The sequence below is a fragment of the Lepisosteus platostomus genome, chromosome 5 (genome assembly GCF_059453375.1).
Source record: "Lepisosteus platostomus isolate fLepPlt1 chromosome 5, fLepPlt1.hap1, whole genome shotgun sequence".
Lineage (NCBI taxonomy): Eukaryota > Metazoa > Chordata > Actinopteri > Semionotiformes > Lepisosteidae > Lepisosteus > Lepisosteus platostomus.
The window spans coordinates 62,548,162-62,563,142 of record NC_142615.1 but is presented as its reverse complement, the minus strand read 5'-3'; the positions used below and the strand labels follow the sequence as shown (position 1 = coordinate 62,563,142).

Below are 14,981 nucleotides of genomic sequence, written 5' to 3'. Positions count from 1 at the left end.
CTGCAGAAACAGAAAATGCTGAGAATACAGGACTTTCTGACGTGCAGGAAGTGCCGAGTCCTCAGACAGTGGAGAGTACATCCCTAGGAGAGCCAGTAACTTTACCCAGAAGTAAAGTAACAACCATTAGTGGCAGGGTTATCAGGAAACCGGCTCATTACAGAGACATTTAAAAATACAGGACTTGCATAGCTCTCCAAATGTTAAATTGCCCTATTTTGTTTGTGTTATCTATGTAGATGTTGCTTAGACTGCTAGAAATGAGGTGATATTTAGAAGTGACTTAAGTAGAAATTGAACTAAAATTTGAGTTGGTACATATAGAAATTGTTGTAAAAAAAGATGAATGTATTGAATAGAAATGAAAGGCTTTATGTACATTTTGTTGTAATAGTTAATAACAGTTTACTGTGTGTTGATATAAAATTGTTACAATTGTATGGTAAAGCTATAGACTTTAAAAATAACAAAGGAAGGGATGTCGTATAGTGAATAGACATCGCGAGACAACAGACCGAGAGAGTAGAAGGCGGGAACATATGGTGTGAGACCGTGATTTGTGTAGTTAATAAAATAGTCTAAATCATATAAGAAAGGCTCTTTATTAAGATACACAACATGCTCGATAAGCTACTGGACACACCCACCCCTCCTCACACAGACCGTGGAAAAGCCCCCGAGTGGGAGGGCTCTCTCTTCCTCCCAGGACCTCTTGGACACGACGCACAGACAGAGCGCGGGGAGCCGCTGCCTGCAAACACGGCTCCAGGCAGGACTCCACTCCGCAGGAGGAGATGGGGGCAGCTTAGCTCCTGTGCAGAGACCTGAGCTGTTGTTGCTGCGGACGCTGTCTTTTCTGTTCTCGGGGTAGGAGTGAATGTTGAGTTGCCCTTAGAAATGAAGCAGAGCACTTCAACGGCACGGGTGTGTGTGTGCGTGCGCCCTGGTGATTCTGGGAGACAGATCGAACCTGGGCTAAAAGAAAGGGGGCTTAGCCCTCTTGCATTTGCTAGATCGAAGTTGTACAACCCATTTGTATCTGCTAGGCAGCGCAGTCGTTGTGCACAAAGAACGCTTTGAAAAGTGTCAAAAGCAAGTCATTCCGAGTTGGTCGTTTGTGTTTTCCGTTCAGACGCGAAATGCTGAAATGATCTCTCGGCTCCTCGGTTGTCATTTCTGCTCTGTAAAGGAATCACAGTACGCGTCGGCTTCCAGCACGGTGGGTCAAGACACGATGCCTGGGGTCAGAGAGGGCGATGTCTTCCTTGTTAGTATAGTGGTGAGTATCCCTGCCTGTCATGTGGGAGACCGGGGTTTGATTCCCCGACGGGGAATCGCTCTTCTTCTACCTCCTTAGAGAAAGGACTGCCTTTCACTTCTCTGTATTTTCTTTCACAGCGCTGTGCAGCTTTTCATTGCTCTTGCTTTCCTGTTCCTGATGGTAGCGGTTTACAGAACAGAAAGTCCTCATGAGACATACCCTCAAACTCATATCTAACATAAACGAGTGAATTGGCCAAATCGATTACAGACTCACCTAATTGCAATGAAAAGCATCTGCTCATCTTAACGCGCTCTACCAGTGTACTTTTGAAACCATCCGCCATTTCAATAATTCTATGAGTGACTCTGTCTTTCAGAGGGGGCAGCAGGTCGAGCTGTTTAGCAGCTTTTTTTCACACATAATACGTGTCAGCTCTTTTGTTAACAGTAAATAAGGGTGTTCAAAAAAAGTGTCTGTTTATTAGGTGTAAAAATTCCTTAACGTCTTTGATTCTGTCATCAAAGATAAACTGCAATCAGCAAAGATAAAAGGATAATAATCTTTGCATACTGCCCTGTCTTTCTCACACCTGAAGAAGGCTCCACAGCCGAAACAGTGTGTTTCCTTTCTTCTCTTTTCAACATGGAATAATCCTTTACTTGTTCCTTTGCAGCCTACGCATGCTGACGCAGCTACCCACCTGATATATAACATTCCTATAATCACAACTATGAATTTCCACTGTGGGTATTACATGTCACAACGCAGAAATGCAACAGTGACGTGTCGTAATTACAAATGTACATGATAAGTGATTTTGTCTCTCCTACCTTAGTGTCGGAATATTAAGATGTTCTGGTGACAAGGAAGGAGGGAAAAAGTAAATCAGCAGAAGGGGTGCTATTTTGTTGACTGTTAATCCTTACATGTTCATAAGGTCATATTTAAAAAATGGTACAGTAAATTTTCTTATACTTAATGATTTTCATAATTTGTCACATTACCTCAGTGGCAGAATTGTGAGACTATTTAATAATCAGGAGGGAGGGTCATAGCAATAAGCAGAAAGTGCCATCACCCTTTGCTCATCTTTGGTTAACCATATTCTCACAAGCCATGTTCTAAATGTCCCATTGTAGACTGCTATATTAACATTTCTTGCAAAATGCAAGATTTTGAGACTTTTAATAATCAGAAGGCAAGGTCGTGGTAAATATGCAGAAAATGCCAGTGAATGAATGGTTTGCTTTTGTCTTATTTACTTGTCGTCTAACATGCCAGTTTGTGTTATTGTGAGTTTTGAAAATTGGTTTTCGATTTTCTTAAATGTGTTTCATACAAAAATGCAATTTGGATAATCATTATGTACATATTCCCCTTTACTGAGGCTATGTCCAGTAATCCACTCGGATTAGTATTTTTAAAAATAACTATAGAGAGCCATCTACAAGCGAAAGGCGGCATAACATCACAGTAGCATCTTATAAGGTGGAACGAAAAACGCGAATAAGAAGCTGCCGAATAAGAAGCCAACTTCAGCTTCGTTAATGCAGCAGGATTGGGTGAGGTAAGGTGGAAAATATTTCTTCCTCTGCATCCTAACATTTTTGTAGTTGTTCCAGGACTTCTCGCCCCAGATAAAGCTGCCAATACATCACTTGTTTCTACTCCATCAATATCAGCAGTGTTATCGGTACTAAGCTCCACAGCCGAAACATTGTGTTTCCTTTCTTCTCTCCGTGAAAGTCGATTCGATTTGTCAGCGAAACCGAAACTTAACCCTTTTTATAATTGCAGGAAATGCGAGTGTTTAACACGTGTCAGAATCACCAGGAATGTCCAATAAAGACCAACATTGCAACCCCCCAGAAAACCATATTCACCCATGAAAAATGATCGTCGAATGGCTGGCGGGATACATCATTTATACTCCCGTTGCATTGTGTGGCGGGGGCTCCGTGTCCCCTGAGCGGGGCTGGAGGATCGTTTATTTGCAATTCTTTGGAAAGGAGCTTCTTTCGAAATCAATGCGTGCCTGGATGTTCGCGAACGTGCTCCCTTGTGTTGGCTTGTCCCGCACTGGAAGAGCACAAGGCAAGTCTTCACAAGACAAAAACCTCCAGTGCACAGCACACTGAAAACATTTTTTGGCTGGCGCGTTTTATTTCAAAACAGAAACAGCACCAGTCGAACAAGTCGGCCAGATGCACAGAGCCTCCGCCCTCTTGTGGCTCCTTCTTGCTGCCTTTCCGCTGCCCCGGCGGGCGGCGAGGAGGAAGCGCCGTTTCCTACACATCTGCAGTCGCCATGCGCATTCGCAGCATGTCCCGGGACGCAATTCGGCCTCATTTGCATAACACCAGACCGGCTACGCAAGCTCGCATCGTGCGCCTGCCACACACTGAACAAACACCGGAGCCTTTTCAGCAATTTCCAAAAAACGGGCCTGCTCGCCTGCCCACAAGGCTCCATCTCTTACCCGCTCTCCAGAGCCTGCTGTCTTCTGTGCTGTTCTCTCGGCACCGCTGCAGCGCACACAACTCCTGCAGCGCGGGGAGAGAGTTTCCACGCTCCGCCGCAGGGAAGGCTCGCTCCGTGCGCACACGTCCTTTCAATGCCAGTTCAACAAGTGCTCCGCATTAGCAGCGTCGGGGCTCCGGCGTGTCGCACCTCACCTCACCTCGCACAGCCCCCTCCTTGAATGTCTGGCGCTGGGCATGCCCCGCTCTCCTCCACCTTATCTTATCGCGTGTGACCACCGACAATGGCCACAATGCCGGGGAATGGCACCTGTAAAGTGTTAATTGGGGCACAGGACAGCCCGTCTCGTCTCGGGGTCTGGCTTCAAAGACAATACAGCAAACACAGCGGGGCGGGGGAAGAAGACGACATGACACATGCAGGTACATTCAGCTCCAGCGGGAAAGAGTCATTTGTCGGTCTTTTCAAGTGCTGGGAGCCGAGTAATCCTTCGCTTGTATCGTTTCTCCCCGATGACTAGATCTCACCCTGCGACTCTTGACTGGGCTCACCCACGGCAGCCCAGCAGGTGTGAGCCTAGCCGGCACCCGGATGGGAGATTCCCCCCGGAAAAGCTCAGGTTGCTACTGCTCCTGCAAGAGGTGTGACTGGGACCAGTAGGGAGCGCTCACCCTGCGGTCTGTGTGGCTTTCTTATGCCCCAGCATCCTGATGGCGACACTCTGCTGCACAAACAGGCGCCGTCCTTCGGGGAAGGCGTAAAACTGAGGTCCCGACCCTCCATGGCCATTAAGAAATCTCTCAAAAAGAGACGTCGGGGGTGTCACTCTGGTGTTAGTGTTCCCCTTTACCAATCAGTCGGAGTCTCCTCCTAATCCCCGTCTCATATGTAACAATCAATGACAAGGCCCCCCTGTCCCGCGATATTGTACTTGTCTCCTGGCCGCTTGCTGGCGCCGTGAGATTTAGTACTCGCGCAAGAGACCGGGGGCAGAGCGCGAACGCGGTCCCCCGCCCCCCACAAAGTGTGCGCTCCAGGTTCCCTCTCGGGGCTCTGCAACACAGCGGAAAGGCAGCGAGAAGGAGCCTCTTGCTCTGACGCCGCAAGGCCACAAGAGGGCGGAGGCGCCGCGCGCCCGGCCGACGTGTTGGACTGTTGCGCTTTATGTGCTGAAATAAACACGCGACAGCCCAGAAATGTTTTCAGAGTGCTGTGCACTGGAGGTTTTTGTCTTGTGAAGACTTGCCTTGTGCTCCTCCTTGCAGTTTGTTTGTTCTCCTCCAGTGCGGGACAAGCCAACACAAGGGAGCACATTCGCCAACATCCAGGTACGCAATGCGATTTGGAAAGAAGCTCCTTTCCAAAGAGTTGCACACGAACGATCCTTCAGTCCCGCTCGGGGGGCACAGAGCCCCAGCCACACACAGCTTCAAGTAGCGAGTCAGGCGCCATGGCTTTCGCTTGCGGCCACACCACCCTGAATGTGCCTGATTTCGTCTGATCTCGAAAGCTAAGCGGAGTTGGGCCTGGTTAGTACTTGGATGGGAGACTGTCTGGGATTACCAGGTGCAGCAAGCTTTTGCTCTCTCGGCCAGCAGGGGTCACCGTTGGTGCCTTAGGCTTTGGGAGGAAAACCTGGAGGATGGAAAGGTGATCTATAGCCTCATCTCTAGAGATGTTTTGTTGCTATGGCATGTGTTTGACCCATATAAAAAAAAACCCGTTTGTAAAACGAATATCGAAGCTGCCTCTAAATCTGCAAATGAAGATGAGTCGATAAACCACTTGTTTTTCGTGTAACTATACATATATTCATTTATTACTGATTTCATTCATTGAGCAGGGATACAATAGAGGTACAGCCATTCACTGTTTGACATGTCTGCACTGGTACAGAACCTAGCAATCAGAAAACGGGTGAAACTGTCTTGAGAATTAGCATACAGTACCGAGGCCCCCATGACCAAATAAATTGGCCTTAATAATGCAGACTACAGCAAAACGACTGACTTTGAAAAGGGAATGAATGTCCGGAAGGAGTAGTGTAACCAGCTTGAAATGCTTCTCCGGACCTCTAACTAAAAGAAACTGGGAACCAGCAGTGGCTTTCGAACTGGGATCCTATCGCAGCACGTGGTGTCATAGCTCTTCTGTATCCGATATTGGACCAAGCACATCAGGGGAGAGCGCGAACGCAGTCCCCCACTACCAGAAATAATGCAGTCGAGATTCCCACATTTGGGGAATTCGCAGGGGTCAGCACAGCCGGAGTGCAATGGCCGAGCCTCGCCCTGGGTGAATCGATTTTTTAAGAACTTTATTTTCTTTTTACAAAAAAATACAGGACATCACAAATTAGAAAGCTTTACATTAATATACATACTTAAAACAGTATATATGATCACATCTCATTACATTTTGACACGGTACCAGTTACATAGCAACAATTTTTTTTTTCTGGTGTAAATCACATTCTTTACTTAAACATGATAATGTTTTTCACAGTTTCTTGAGATATTGACCTATGCTCTCTATTTCCCACAGATTTTCTGCTTCCTCCCTCCTTTCTCTCCACAGATCTCTGAGGTAATAGTTCTCTTGGGTGATGAACAGGGCCAGGCTACCTGCTGCCTTGACTGGGACCTCGATGCCTTTGAACAGCCCCATGTTCCTCACTCTCCACAGGGCAACTTTCCCACTGTTCACCACGGCCCAGATCCTGTCAAACAAGTCAGGAGGAAGTTTGACAGGAGAGATGCCGTTGTAGCGGCAATGCTTGTTAATAAGACAGAATTAAGCGGTGGTATGCTGTCCTAAATGAGGCCCCATCTCACCTTCCATCTCTGTGGTGCAGCCACAGAGAAAGTATTCATGCAGGCTGATTTAAGATGTTTTCTTTTGATAAGGGACAGCTCCCAGATGGGGATGCACTTAGCTAAGCCTGGCTATCATGATCAATGGTCATCCATTGGCGCCTATCTGTCTAGGGAGTGCCAAATGGACATCTGGACTGCATTCCTAAGTGTCAAGAGTAAGTGACTCATATCTCACGCAGGGCGTGGTAATACCACGTGGGTCTCCAATGCCCGCCAAACTCTCAACCAATCAGCACACACCTGTGTCTTGGTCAAAAAGTGAGCGCAAGCTCAGATCGGGGCTCTCCTTGGCCATTGTCGCACATCCTCAGAGACAATCATGTGACAACTGCTGTTGTCTGCAAAGGGACTTGGACTTTGTTATAAGCGCAAGGCCGAGGATCCCGTACGTACTCAGAATTCAGAAAGCTTTTAAGCGCAGGAGGCGCCCTATCCCCGCTCGCTCGCTCACTCCCCTGTTCACACGTGCAGTGCGGCTTGTCCGTCTGTTTATTTGTCAGCTTTGGCGAGACACGGGTGCTTGTGTATTAGCGTGAGCGTTTTTTATTCTGATCAGGAACAGTTTTACAAGTCCGCAAAAGATCGAGGAAAGGTTTATCGCCAGCTGAAAAGAGACACAGCGCTTCGGCTGTGGAGACTTGTTCGGCTGGCGTTCGGAGAGTCGCGTTTTTCAGAATTGTATTGAGATCGTTTTCCACAGAGCTCAGATGTCAAAGCACAGCAGCAGCTCTCCACAGCGATCCTCTATAGCGCCCTTTCTCCCGCAGCTCCGTCCTCATTGGAAGGAAGCAAGAGTGAAAGGCTGAAGTGAAATAGAGCGGGGACGAAGGCAGGGAAGAGAGAGAACGTGGGAAGAAGAGAAAAACGCAAGGGAAAAAAAGCAGCGTCGTAAAAGAGGGGACGGAGCTGTCCTCTCAATAAGAAGGGTGCCAGCGAGCCTTGCTCTCGCTTACGGCCACACCCCCTTGAGCACGCCTGATCTCGTCTGGTCGCGGAAGCTAAACAGGGACGGGCCTGGTTAGTACTTGGATGGGAGACCGCCTGGGAATACCAGGTGCTGTAAGCTTTTAAGCGCAGGAGGCGCCCTATCCCCGCTCGCTCGCTCATTCCCCTGTTCACACGTGCAGTGCGGCTTGTCCGTCTGTTTATTTGTCAGCTTTGGCGAGACACGGGTGCTTGTGTATTAGCATGAGCGTTTTTTATTCTGATCAGGAAGAGTTTTACAAGTCCGCAAAGGATCGAGTAAAGGTTTATCGCCAGCTGAAAAGAGACACAGCGCTTCGGCTGTGGAGACTTGTTCGGCTGGCGTTCGGAGAGTCGCGTTTTTCAGAATTGTATTGAGATCGTTTTCCACAAAGCTCAGATGTCAAAGCACAGCAGCAGCTCTCCACAGCGATCCTCTATAGCGCCCTTTCTCCCGCAGCTCTGTCCTCATTGGAAGGAAGCAAGAGTGAAAGGCTGAAGTGAAATAGAGCGGGGACGAAGGCAGTGAAGAGAGAGAACATGGGAAGAAGAGAAAAACGCAAGGGAAAAAAAGCAGCGTCGTAAAAGAGGTAACGGAGCTGTCCTCTCAATAAGAAGGGTGCCAGTGAGCCTTGCTCTTGCTTATGGCCACACCCCCTTGAGCACGCCTGATCTCGTCTGATCTTGGAAACTAAACAGAGATGGGCCTGGTTAGTACTTGGATGGGAGACCGCCTGGGAATACCAGGTGCTGTAAGCTTTTAAGCGCAGGAGGCGCCCTATCCCCGCTCGCTCGCTCATTCCCCTGTTCACACGTGCAGTGCGGCTTGTCCGTCTGTTTATTTGTCAGCTTTGGCGAGACACGGGTGCTTGTGTATTAGCGTGAGCGTTTTTTATTCTGATCAGGAACAGTTTTACAAGTCCGCAAAGGATCGAGGAAAGGTTTATCGCCAGCTGAAAAGAGACACAGCGCTTCGGCTGTGGAGACTTGTTCGGCTGGCGTTCGGAGAGTCGCGTTTTTCAGAATTGTATTGAGATCGTTTTCCACAGAGCTCAAATGTCAAAGCACAGCAGCAGCTCTCCACAGCGATCCTCTATAGCGCCCTTTCTCCCGCAGCTCCGTCCTCATTGGAAGGAAGCAAGAGTGAAAGGCTGAAGTGAAATAGAGCGGGGACGAAGGCAGTGAAGAGAGAGAACGTGGGAAGAAGAGAAAAACGCAAGGGAAAAAAAGCAGCGTCGTAAAAGAGGTGACGGAGCTGTCCTCTCAATAAGAAGGGTGCCAGCGAGCCTTGCTCTTGCTTACGGCCACACCCCCTTGAGCACGCCTGATCTCGGAAGCTAAACAGGGTTGGTCTGGTTAGTACTTGGATGGGAGACCGCCTGGGAATACCAGGTGCTGTAAGCTTTTAAGCGCAGGAGGCGCCCTATCCCCGCTCGCTCGCTCATTCCCCTGTTCACACGTGCAGTGCGGCTTGTCCGTCTGTTTATTTGTCAGCTTTGGCGAGACACGGGTGCTTGTGTATTAGCGTGAGCGTTTTTTATTCTGATCAGGAACAGTTTTACAAGTCCGCAAAGGATCGAGGAAAGGTTTATCGCCAGCTGAAAAGAGACACAGCGCTTCGGCTGTGGAGACTTGTTCGGCTGGCGTTCGGAGAGTCGCGTTTTTCAGAATTGTATTGAGATCGTTTTCCACAGAGCTCAAATGTCAAAGCACAGCAGCAGCTCTCCACAGCGATCCTCTATAGCGCCCTTTCTCCCGCAGCTCCGTCCTCATTGGAAGGAAGCAAGAGTGAAAGGCTGAAGTGAAATAGAGCGGGACGAAGGCAGTGAAGAGAGAGAACGTGGGAAGAAGAGAAAAACGCAAGGGAAAAAAAGCAGCGTCGTAAAAGAGGTGACGGAGCTGTCCTCTCAATAAGAAGGGTGCCAGCGAGCCTTGCTCTCGCTTACGGCCACACCCCCTTGAGCACGCCTGATCTCGTCTGATCTCGGAAGCTAAACAGGGATGGGCCTGGTTAGTACTTGGATGGGAGACCGCCTGGGAATACCAGGTGCTGTAAGCTTTTAAGCGCAGGAGGCGCCCTATCCCCGCTCGCTCGCTCATTCCCCTGTTCACACGTGCAGTGCGGCTTGTCCGTCTGTTTATTTGTCAGCTTTGGCGAGACACGGGTGCTTGTGTATTAGCGTGAGCGTTTTTTATTCTGATCATGAACAGTTTAACAAGTCCGCAAAGGATCGAGGAAAGGTTTATCGCCAGCTGAAAAGAGACACAGCGCTTCGGCTGTGGAGACTTGTTCGGCTGGCGTTCGGAGAGTCGCGTTTTTCAGAATTGTATTGAGATCGTTTTCCACAGAGCTCAGATGTCAAAGCACAGCAGCAGCTCTCCACAGCGATCCTCTATAGCGCCCTTTCTCCCGCAGCTCCGTCCTCATTGGAAGGAAGCAAGAGTGAAAGGCTGAAGTGAAGTAGAGCGGGGACGAAGGCAGTGAAGAGAGAGAACGTGGGAAGAAGAGAAAAACGCAAGGGAAAAAAAGCAGCGTCGTAAAAGAGGTGACGGAGCTGTCCTCTCAATAAGAAGGGTGCCAGCGAGCCTTGCTCTCGCTTACGGCCACACCCCCTTGAGCACGCCTGATCTCGTCTGATCTCGGAAGCTAAACAGGGATGGGCCTGGTTAGTACTTGGATGGGAGACCGCCTGGGAATACCAGGTGCTGTAAGCTTTTAAGCGCAGGAGGCGCCCTATCCCCGCTCGCTCGCTCATTCCCCTGTTCACACGTGCAGTGTGACTTGTCCGTCTGTTTATTTGTCAGCTTTGGCGAGACACGGGTGCTTGTGTATTAGCGTGAGCGTTTTTTATTCTGATCAGGAACAGTTTTACAAGTCCGCAAAGGATCGAGGAAAGGTTTATCGCCAGCTGAAAAGAGACACAGCGCTTCGGCTGTGGAGACTTGTTCGGCTGGCGTTCGGAGAATCGCGTTTTTCAGAATTGTATTGAGATCGTTTTCCACAGAGCTCAGATGTCAAAGCACAGCAGCAGCTCTCCACGGCGATCCTCTATAGCGCCCTTTCTCCCGCAGCTCCGTCCTCATTGGAAGGAAGCAAGAGTGAAAGGCTGAAGTGAAATAGAGCGGGGACGAAGGCAGTGAAGAGAGAGAACGTGGGAAGAAGAGAAAAACGCAAGGGAAAAAAAGCAGCGTCGTAAAAGAGGTGACGGAGCTGTCCTTTCAATAAGAAGGGTGCCAGCGAGCCTTGCTCTCGCTTACGGCCACACCCCCTTGAGCACGCCTGATCTCGTCTGATCTCGGAAGCTAAACAGGGATGGGCCTGGTTAGTACTTGGATGGGAGACCGCCTGGGAATACCAGGTGCTGTAAGCTTTTAAGCGCAGGAGGCGCCCTATCCCCGCTCGCTCGCTCATTCCCCTGTTCACACGTGCAGTGCGGCTTGTCCGTCTGTTTATTTGTCAGCTTTGGCGAGACACGGGTGCTTGTGTATTAGCGTGAGCGTTTTTTATTCTGATCATGAACAGTTTAACAAGTCCGCAAAGGATCGAGGAAAGGTTTATCGCCAGCTGTAAAGAGACACAGCGCTTCGGCTGTGGAGACTTGTTCGGCTGGCGTTCGGAGAGTCGCGTTTTTCAGAATTGTATTGAGATCGTTTTCCACAGAGCTCAGATGTCAAAGCACAGCAGCAGCTCTCCACAGCGATCCTCTATAGCGCCCTTTCTCCCGCAGCTCCGTCCTCATTGGAAGGAAGCAAGAGTGAAAGGCTGAAGTGAAATAGAGCGGGGACGAAGGCAGTGAAGAGAGAGAACGTGGGAAGAAGAGAAAAACGCAAGGGAAAAAAAGCAGCGTCGTAAAAGAGGTGACGGAGCTGTCCTCTCAATAAGAAGGGTGCCAGCGAGCCTTGCTCTCGCTTATGGCCACACCCCCTTGAGCACGCCTGATCTCGTCTGATCTCGGAAGCTAAACAGGGATGGGCCTGGTTAGTACTTGGATGGGAGACCGCCTGGGAATACCAGGTGCTGTAAGCTTTTAAGCGCAGGAGGCGCCCTATCCCCGCTCGCTCGCTCATTCCCCTGTTCACACGTGCAGTGCGGCTTGTCCGTCTGTTTATTTGTCAGCTTTGGCGAGACACGGGTGCTTGTGTATTAGCGTGAGCGTTTTTTATTCTGATCAGGAACAGTTTTACAAGTCCGCAAAGGATCGAGGAAAGGTTTATCGCCAGCTGAAAAGAGACACAGCGCTTCGGCTGTGGAGACTTTATTAATAAGGCCCCTCAGTAGTTGAGATCTCTGTTATACCCATCTAGAAACATGCAATCAGCATGTTATTGCTGAAGCAATAGTCACAACATTATTCCACACCTGGGTGAGATGCGGGTTATGATGACAGTCATGCTTTCTACACCTTATACTGAGCTCAGAAATGGACCGAGCGGACATCTCACGAGCAGATCCCTCCGCGTATAAGAAAGGCAACTTGTCTCAGCAAAAATACCACGGATTCACATCCAAAATATGATAAAAAGGCAAAAACCCCACACTTGGAATGCAAACGTACCCTAAAAAGGAAACACGGTTTTAAAACGAACTTGATTTTCCCCTGGAGAAACCTTTTTATGGACACACATCGCATCTATTACACATGTAGAACTAAATATAAAGATAAAACTTAATATAAGAAGTCATGACATATCACACATGACGAAGTCTGGTCCAGAATAAACAGTTTACACTGACCCACCTTTATTTACCCTGGTCACTCACTTCTATTAACTGTTTAACTGGGTAACAAATTAATATTTGTTTCAATTTGGGATCTACACCTGGGAGCCCTGAAATGTTGGCCAGAGGGGAGAAGCTGATATTCAGACGTGAGAATATATTAAAATAAAGGATCTGATGTTGTTTTTCACCTGTCTAATCAAAGCTTGTTCAAAAATTATCTGATTATAGGACACACGAGTTTATAATCATACTCATTCCACTTTTTAACCCCGTATATATGCACAATATGAAACGTATATACACTAAATCTCACGTGTGACTCCCATAATATACATTTCTTTACGAAAATTAGGAACACTTACTACAATTATCAACCCCCCATGACGAGGCAATATTTCATACCTCTGTTTCTTTGTGGGTTCAAAGTTCTGTCCTGTCGTTTCACACGTAATGTTTTGGTAGTTATCTCAATTTTCCTTTGCAATTATCTCCAAGATCATCATCAACTTTTTGTAAAACGCTATGCACAACTGATATTTAAAGAAAGTCCTGTACCAAAACGTCTTCGTAGGGAAAGACAACTTTTTTTTCCTTACGTTAGTCGCTACACGGTTACTCAAAAAATCCATTCACCGCCTTTAAAAAAAAGTTTCGTTTTTTATTGTGGTTCACTGACATTTCTGTCACAATTCTGAGGGACCCCAAATAAAATTCACTTGCCGGTATAAAGACGCCGGCGAGGATAAGACAGGTATCGAGCCACCTGCGTATCTAGCGGACGTTTAAAATAAAAAAAAATGGCGTGTAATGTTGCGAAGGGCTACTGTTTTTTTTATAGTTTGTCGATTGTAAGGGACTTGGGCCGCGACAGAAATACTGGACGGGGTGGGAAAAGGTTTATTGATGGTTTATTGTACCGCAACGGTCACAATTGACTCACCAGCAAAGATGGCGCCGAGGCCACACGACTCCCTCCCGCCCTGACTCGCACCGAAGCTCGAGCTGCGGAGCGCGACGCCAAACCGCCGGTCCACGGGCGCGGGCGCCGGACATAGACGTCATAAACCCTTCCGAGGCGCAGGAATTATAGATCACTGTAGTTTCTTCTGGACCCGGGTTAGGGACAGTGTGCCCTCCGTGAGAGTCTTCTGAGGAAGCCAGTGTCTCATGGGTGTCCAGGCTTGGTACCATCTGTCCATCACAGGACACACAGACACACACACTCACACACCCTGGACAGGACACCAGTCCATCACAGGACACACACACACTCACTCACACACCCTGGACAGGACACCAGTCCATCACAGGACACACACACACTCACACACCCTGGACAGGACACCAGTCACTCACAGGACACACACACACACTCACACACCCTGAACAGGACACCAGTCCCGCACAGGACACACACACACAACCTGGATAGGACACCAGTCCCTCACAGGACACTCAGACACACACACTCACACACCCTGGACAGGAACCAGTCCATCACATGACAAACACACACTCACTCACACACCCTGGACAGGACAGCACTCCATCATAGGACACACACACACCAGGGCCAGTTTTCCCAGAAGCCAATTAGCCCAAAAGCCTGTCTTTGGACCCGAAGAACACAGGGAGTCCAGACCCAAGCCCGGAGCCCTTCCGCGCTGAACCCCTCCGTACAGACGGCCGCACACAGCTCCGTTGTTCCCGATTCCCGAGGTGATCTGTTAAAAGAAGCCGGTGTGTTGCCTCCAGGTGACATTTCCTACTGGAGTCAGGACAGGAGGCTCTTCTGTACACAGAAGGGGGTGGGGGTGGGGAACAAGCCGCCCAGCCCTGTGGTTGAAGCCGATACCCCGGCTTCTCTCCAGACACAGCTGGGTGAGCTCCTCCAGTCAGTACAGGGGGCTCTACTGTACACAGAGGGTGGCGGGGGTGTGGAACAACTCCTTTGTTCGGGGCCTTGGGGCATTCTTGTTGTGAAAGGCGCTATATAAAAAACTGAATTGAAATTGAATCTTACAGGTTTGGGTTTTTCGGAGATCTTGTCAGAGATCTTGTCTGACGTGCCATTTCAAAAACGTAACGACACTCCTCACGTCCGAGCGCCGCCGGTCTGTGACGTAACGTATGCTTACACAACCATGACGGTTTCATCATGGACAGCACGAAAGCCCGAAAAGTGGTTGACGTTTTAATTTGGCAACGCCACGATGGATCCCAGTTTTTTTTTTATTTTGGGGGCCAAAGAGGACAAAAAAGGAAACGTCTGGAGGTGGATCGATGGTCATCTCTGCGGTTGTTCTGATGTTCTGGAAAAAACAAATAAAAAAAAAAACGGCTCGCTTGCCCGGTCGTGTAGTGTTTCCACACCCCCCGCAAATCAACTTCTCTTCGCCCCCGGGGGCTCGTCGCCCGCCGCACCCCTCTCACGTGATAGGGGCTTCCCCCGGCTGTGACGTACTTACCCTACCCCCTTTTCCGCCAACGTCATACCGAAGGTCGCGCTTCGGGCTGCGGCTATGTTGACGGACTGTCTTGTAGCGTGAGAAGGGTTTAAATTTCGACTTAAGGAGTTGGCCATCGTTATATTTCGCGAGGTATCATACGGGGGGAAAAAGAACATTTATATTTATCAACCTACTAGTAATACTGGGTGGATGTCACGTTCCCC

The 14,981-nt window shown here is 48.9% G+C and overlaps 5 non-coding genes and 4 pseudogenes across 5 annotated transcripts; 8 read left to right on the top strand and 1 right to left on the bottom strand.

Moving 5' to 3' along the window:
- The first annotated feature begins 5,204 nt into the window (after nucleotides 1-5,204).
- Nucleotides 5,205-5,323, top strand: LOC148670843 (5S ribosomal RNA; annotated as a pseudogene).
- Nucleotides 5,324-5,922: 599 nt separating this feature from the next.
- Nucleotides 5,923-6,087, bottom strand: LOC148670842 (U1 spliceosomal RNA). The gene has a single exon (XR_015938181.1). It is a non-coding gene; the product is annotated as a U1 spliceosomal RNA (small nuclear RNA).
- A 1,481-nt stretch (nucleotides 6,088-7,568) lies between these two features.
- LOC148670841 (5S ribosomal RNA) lies at nucleotides 7,569-7,687 on the top strand (annotated as a pseudogene).
- A 537-nt stretch (nucleotides 7,688-8,224) lies between these two features.
- LOC148670840 (5S ribosomal RNA) lies at nucleotides 8,225-8,343 on the top strand (annotated as a pseudogene).
- A 537-nt stretch (nucleotides 8,344-8,880) lies between these two features.
- On the top strand, nucleotides 8,881-8,988 carry LOC148670839 (5S ribosomal RNA; annotated as a pseudogene).
- A 536-nt stretch (nucleotides 8,989-9,524) lies between these two features.
- On the top strand, nucleotides 9,525-9,643 carry LOC148670838 (5S ribosomal RNA). Its single transcript, XR_015937853.1, has one exon. It is a non-coding gene; the product is annotated as a 5S ribosomal RNA (ribosomal RNA).
- A 537-nt stretch (nucleotides 9,644-10,180) lies between these two features.
- Nucleotides 10,181-10,299, top strand: LOC148670837 (5S ribosomal RNA). The gene has a single exon (XR_015937852.1). It is a non-coding gene; the product is annotated as a 5S ribosomal RNA (ribosomal RNA).
- A 537-nt stretch (nucleotides 10,300-10,836) lies between these two features.
- Nucleotides 10,837-10,955, top strand: LOC148670836 (5S ribosomal RNA). The gene has a single exon (XR_015937851.1). It is a non-coding gene; the product is annotated as a 5S ribosomal RNA (ribosomal RNA).
- A 537-nt stretch (nucleotides 10,956-11,492) lies between these two features.
- LOC148670835 (5S ribosomal RNA) lies at nucleotides 11,493-11,611 on the top strand. The gene has a single exon (XR_015938319.1). It is a non-coding gene; the product is annotated as a 5S ribosomal RNA (ribosomal RNA).
- The last annotated feature ends 3,370 nt before the right edge of the window (nucleotides 11,612-14,981 follow it).